The 6,334-nt window shown below is 39.2% G+C and overlaps 1 protein-coding gene across 1 annotated transcript in view; it reads left to right on the top strand.

The window, feature by feature from the left end:
• The window catches only part of pdxdc1 (pyridoxal-dependent decarboxylase domain containing 1), a 55,715-nt gene that overhangs the window by 1,150 nt on the left and 48,231 nt on the right, over positions 1-6,334 (top strand). The window lies entirely within an intron of this gene.

Here is a 6,334-nt window from a genome sequence, read left to right as displayed (position 1 = left end):
ATAATAAAAAGAAGTATTTATATGTGTGTACAAGCTGTTTAGATTGTCCAAAATTCTGTGTTTTTAGGGTTATTTAAGACGTTTGTGTACTTAGACCAGTAATACTTGGGGTCACAAGTTTTTGCCCTGGATATTTTGTGGGTCAGAAGACAAAAAGTTTGGGAACCACTGCTTTAAACTACTTGTCTGTTGTTTTTAATTTCTTGTTTGTGAAAGCACAGTCTGTTAACAAAGGCTGTAGTTTCTGAAGTGGAGTTTTAGCTAACTGAGCAAAAGGTAGACATTTTTTTTCTCTTTAGCATCATCACTAGCTTTTATTTGTTTGTGTCATAACATACTGTGATAATCTGTTCTAGTCCGTTCTTTGTCCTCGACTAACGTCGAGTTCATWTCGCTGATATCTCTATCAGACCGTACTGTTTTCACACGACACAATCTCTTGACCCATAGGAGGATACTTTCTGTATAGGAGAAAAAAACCCTCTATTGAACAACATATATTCTATATTTTTTTTCTCTAAAACGTGTTGCACTGATTGTAAAATTTGTGTCGTCGACGATTCAGGAAACGGCAACAATGGAGCTACTTCTTTTCGAACGGCACCATCTTTTTATCAGGACGTTTGAGAAGATGAAAATTCTCCTAGATTTGGGTCACACTTGTTGTAAAAGGGTGATGGTGGGTCATAAATCCAGACCAGCTGAGAACAACTAAACAGACTGACTGATCGTACGTCCTGGCAGTGTTAGGTTATCATGCAACAACTTCTAGTGGGGAAAAAAAAAGACATTTGTAACGAGAGATTCTGCATTACTCATTTCAAATACCAACAAATGATGGTCCACAGACTGGATGCCGTGAAATGGAGACAGTATATTAATGAATTAGCGAGTTAAGCCCTGGCTAACATTTAAAATGATCTGAAAGACAGGAAAAGTGCTGAACATTAACTTAAATATGGTGGCTTTACTTTCTCGTTTGTTCACTAATGTTTTTGAGGAAACTTGAACATGAAGAGGCTGGGACATAGACCAAAGTGGTTCCCAATCCTGGTCCTCAAGGACCCCTATCCACCATGTTTTACTTGTTTCCCTGCTTTGACACACCTGGTTTGAATGAATGAGTGATTAATCTTCTGAAGACCTGTGTTCCGCAGGTCTTCAGAAGATTAATCACTCTTTCATTCAAACCAGGCGTGTCAAATCAGGGAAACATCTAAACATGCAGGAAAGGAGTCCTTGAGGACCAGGGTTGAGAATCACTGCTTTAACACGTTATCTGATTTATTATTTACAAATAAAGAATCAATGGCTTCCAGAGGGAATACTAAAAACCATAAAACTGAGTCAATATTGTATTTTGAAAATGTCTCATCAAGCTCAGAGAAGCTTTTGAGGTGTTTGGTCAACATTTAAAGCAGTGATCTTTAGATGTTTCCCTGCTCTAACACACCTGGTTTGAATGAATGAGTGATTAACGATCTTCTGAAGACCTGCTGAAGAGCAGGGAAACAAGTAAAACATGCTGGATAGGGGGTCCTTGAGGACCAGGGTTGGGAACCACTGACATCACTGTAGTTTATGTTTTGCTTGGTTTTGCAAAAGGGCGGTCTGTTAGCGTTTCGTCCATCCACTGATCTGCTGATTTGTTTATTTGATAAACATATATTTTAAATGTAAAATAAAGACTGTAAAACAGGGATCATCAATTCCGGTCCTTGAGGTCCGCAACCCTGCATGTTTTACTTTTTTTCCCTTCTCTAACACACCTGATTCAGTCGGTGAATTACCTCCTCCAAATTCTGCAGAAGTCTGATAATCATCTATTCATTCAAATCAGGTGTGTCGGAGCAGAGAAACAAGTCAAGTATGCAGGGCTGCAGACCTCAAGGACCGGAATTGATGACCCCTGCTGTAAAACTACTGTAGGCTGTTTAGTTTTGTAAATTTTTTTAAAATATATTTTAACACGGACAGCGCCATTTTATTTACACACAAAGCATTCTGGGTAAATGACGACGTGGATAGGTCATCGGTGTGGGCGAGCTATATCCACCCTGAAGGTTAATCTTGGACAATATCTGATGATGATCGTCTCTTTTAAATGAAACCAGAGAGCGTTGACAGAGAGGAGAAGGTAGAAATGACTCAGCCTGTAACTGAAAATATGGATGGAGGACAACAGAGCTGCTTCATGGAAGAACTTCAGCCTGTTAGCCTTCGCTCTGGCGCTGACGCTATATTGCCTTTACATGTATTAGCTCAGCGCTAGCGCGACAAATAACAAGCTAAACTGAGGTCCTCCATCCATATTTTCAGTTGCAGACTGTCATTTTTGCGTTCCCCTCTCTGTCATGTGGATGGAGGACCTCAGTGATGAGAGGAGAATGTGTAGCGCTGAGCTAATACATATATATGGTGATAGCATCGGTGCTAATGCTAAAGCTAACAGGCTAAGCTGAAGTTCTTCTTCCATGAAGCAGCTCTGTTGTCCTCCATCCATATTTTCAGTTACAGGCTGAGTCATTTCTACCTTCTCCTCTCYGTCAACGCTCTCTGGTTTCATTTAAAAGAGTCGATCGTCAGATATTGTCCAAGATTAACCTTCAGGGTGTATATAGCTCGCTCACACTGAGGACCTCGCCACATCATCATTTACCCAGAATGCTTTGCTTGTAAATAAAATGGCCCCATCTGTGTAATATATTTTTAAACTTTTAATTTAAAAATTATAAAAACTAAACAYCCTACAGTATTTTAACAGTCTTTATTTTACAGTTTAAATATATGTTTATTAAATAAAGTCTAATGTTACAACTAATCGTGGATCCCTTTAAAGAAATTTCTTGGTCTCTACAAAGCTGCCAGAATCTTAAACTGATTTGTCTTCATATAACGCAGAATATATGCTATACACACATGAGCTCTTCTATACCTTGATCATAATTTTAAGCTAGTAGGAAAGGCTGCCTTTGTTAAACAGTCTTTGATAAACTGAGACAGTAAAGAGAGATGGGGTGGGTAAACATGCACCTTTAAGCAGTTGTATGACTGAACTGTCCTACTGTGCTAAAAGTGATTCCAAAAAGTAAAGAAAAATAAGCAATTCAACTAGACTTCTATTGGTTCTAGATGTTTCGCATACATGTCAACCCCTTTGAACGTTTACCTGTATAATGAGCCTTGAAAATTCATTATTTTCATAAAAAAATCCACATTAATCACTCGCATGCGCACACGGGGTGTAGGCGGGCTGTCGGCTGCAGCAAAATCAGAAAGACATAAGGACGGAAGGACTTGTTTCTAGCAGCAAAAGTGGAAAAGGGTTGGAAAAGGATACTTGATGTTATTGTTTTTTCAATGTCCTACAGGCTCTGACATGTTAAATTTACAACTGAGCTTTTRAAAAAATCWGTAAAACATGAAACAATCTGTGAGATTGCTCTATACGTCTGTATACCTGCAAAATGATGAAAAATCTGTGTAAATTACTGACAATCTGTACAACTTGACAGGTATGGTTTTGCTTCCCATCTACACTAAAAAACAGATATAATGGTTTAAGTTTAAAAAATTGTCAGCTTTTACCACTTAATTGAATTGAGTAAAGGTATCACATTTATTTTACATTTACTTTAAGAATTACTTCTGGGGTTTTTTTTGGTGTAGAAAGCTTTTTTTTTTTTTAAATCAAGACTGAAGTGTGTGTGGTTCCATGTTTTAACCTTCAAGTGAAAGCTTGAGAGATTCCCAGATGGGAAGAAAAATGTCTTCAGCTACAGAGTAGAAGCCTATAATTTAATTTAAATTATTTATTGGTTACTTTGGCAACAGCAACCAGTGTTTACTGAAGTTATGTTGAGAACTAATCGAGCTTGGGCTGAAGCCATGGTTAAAAGAAAAAGTTGACCATATTAACTCTGATAATCCATCGTCTATATTTTTAGTCAACACATAATTGTAATTACTTTTCAGCATCTTCCATAATAACAAATTATGTGTAAAAACATCTAAACCTGAACCCCATATTTGATTAATGGAAAAAAGTAAATTTTAATTTAACACTAATATCAAAGTTAATAGCTCTGAGCTATTTGCTGCCTTCCCCCCTGAGGCTGCCACTATGTGCCACTTGGCCTGTCAGTACTTGTCTGCTGCTACTAAAGACTCAAACCCAGCCTTACCCTGTTGGCCTCCTCCTTCAGTTTGATAGCTACATCTCTGGTGTCCAGCAACCTTGCAATCAGAGCTTGCTACAGCTGCCTTAACAACAGGAACAAGGCCTGTTTGAACTCACTGTTCATTCTCCCTTCGAGACACAGTCAAAGTTCTGCCAGTGGTTGGATTTAAAGACCAACCAGACTGGTTTTTCCATCAGACGCTCCTGGCAGRCTCTCAACACCTGCCTTAGTCTGCCATGTCTATGTGGTGTCTTACCCTGCCGGCTGTTCCAACTTACCACAAGGTGCTGGTCAGTTGACATTTCTGCACCTCTCTTTACCCAAGTGTCAAAAACATAGAATTGCAGACCAGTTGACGTAACTGTAAAGTCAAGCATCAAGCTGAGATCTACGATATCCTTACGCCAAGTACACTTATGGACATCCTTATGTTTAAACATGGTGTTTCCTATAGACAAAAGACAGAAGTCCAATAACTGTACATCACTCAATTTCAGATCAGGCAGGCTGTTCCTACAACCATGCCCCTCCTGATCATAGTGTCATTGTCAGTGAGATTGTTGGAGTTCCCAGTGAGGGCGCTGTCTTGCATCCATCCCAGGAACTTCAACAAGGGCTGGTATTCTTTACTGACGTTTGGCACATTTGTGCAGACAAAAGTCAGGAACTGTTCCCCAACTCAAAGAGGCAGGGATGCTACCCTTTTGTCCACTAAGGCAAGCCCCACAGTACAAGCAGAGAGACTGAGGATGTTAGGAAACCTCACCCCGGACCTCTGCTTTTCACTCAGCAAATCCAGCAGAGGAAAGTCCTTCTCAAGGACTTGACTTCAAGAGCAAATACTGTGTGTTGAAGTAAAACAGACTATATCTAGCTAGTATTGCTTAACCTCTTCCAGTATCTCTATCTGGTGGACAACCAAGAAAAAAAAAGACATTGATTAAAGTTCTCTGCCGCGGTGTCCGTTATTTGTAAAAATGAAAGGGAGAAAAAACTTRGTAAAGCCAAACAGAACACTAAACTGTAACTTTTAATAAGGTCATGTACACAAGTGAAAATGTTTGTCCTATGAGCAGAAAGAAGTTTATGAATGTTGGGTAACATTTAGATTTTGTTAGCGACATTTTTGCTGCTTTATCCCTGAGCCTTAAACTCTCTATTTCAAAGAAGAGAATGAGGAAGTTTTATTCACGCAGATCCTGTCAACCTGGCGGACTGACAACAATTATATAATAATAAACTTTGTCTACAGAACAATATACTTGTTAAATTAAAAATTTCTTGAGATTATTTTGGACAACCAAAGTGTTTTGCGGACAACCAGATTTTGTCAACAGGTTGTCCGCTGGACAACCTGAAAAATATCCTTATGTCTACCCCTGCAAAGTTAATTCTAAATTGTCCCCAAGTGTGAGTGAAAGTGTAAATGGTTGTTTGTCTCATTTGTCTATGTGTCTCTGTGATGGACTTGCAACTACTGTAGTTCAGCTTGTACTCCACCTCTCATACAATAACTTCTGGAAATAGGAATCAGCTCTCTTGTTAACTGAAAAGGAAAAAGTGGTTAACTAAGACAGATGGAGGGATTGATAGTAACCTGTATTTCATTCAATAAAAAGCCAGCAACTGAAGAGTATTTTCATAAAAACAATTCTGGCCTCTGAGCAAATTTTGTTCATGATTCCTGACTTTTATTACTGCTGATAGCGTTTGTCTTGTAAACAGCCACCAGCTGACAGCACGGTGGTGGAAGGCTGATGGTTTGGGACCTGGGCACCTTCATTCACCGAGTCGACCATGAGCTTTTTCGTAGATCAAAGAATTCTAGAGTCAAATGTGAKGCCACCTGTCTGAGAGCTGAAGCTTGGATCAGACTGGGCCATGATACAATAGAACAATGGACTGCATGCAAGAACATGTTCGTATTCTTAACCTAAATTTCTCTTACTTTTGTTCGTACGTAGGGTTCGTACAAACATGCCACGTCAGATTCAACAAACTCTTCTATCTTCAGGAAAAGGGTGTAAATGAGCTGCGTAAACATGGTGAATTCCGCCTGTTCATATCCAGCTGCTCGTGCACACGGAGAGCATAATTACCACCCCAAAAACACCATATAAGGCTTTGTTTCCTGCCTCAGATATCAGGAAATG

Source organism: Austrofundulus limnaeus, unplaced genomic scaffold (genome assembly GCF_001266775.1).
Source record: "Austrofundulus limnaeus strain Quisiro unplaced genomic scaffold, Austrofundulus_limnaeus-1.0 Scaffold444, whole genome shotgun sequence".
Lineage (NCBI taxonomy): Eukaryota > Metazoa > Chordata > Actinopteri > Cyprinodontiformes > Rivulidae > Austrofundulus > Austrofundulus limnaeus.
The sequence above is the reverse complement of the archived record's forward strand: the minus strand, read 5'-3'. Positions and strand labels throughout refer to the sequence as shown.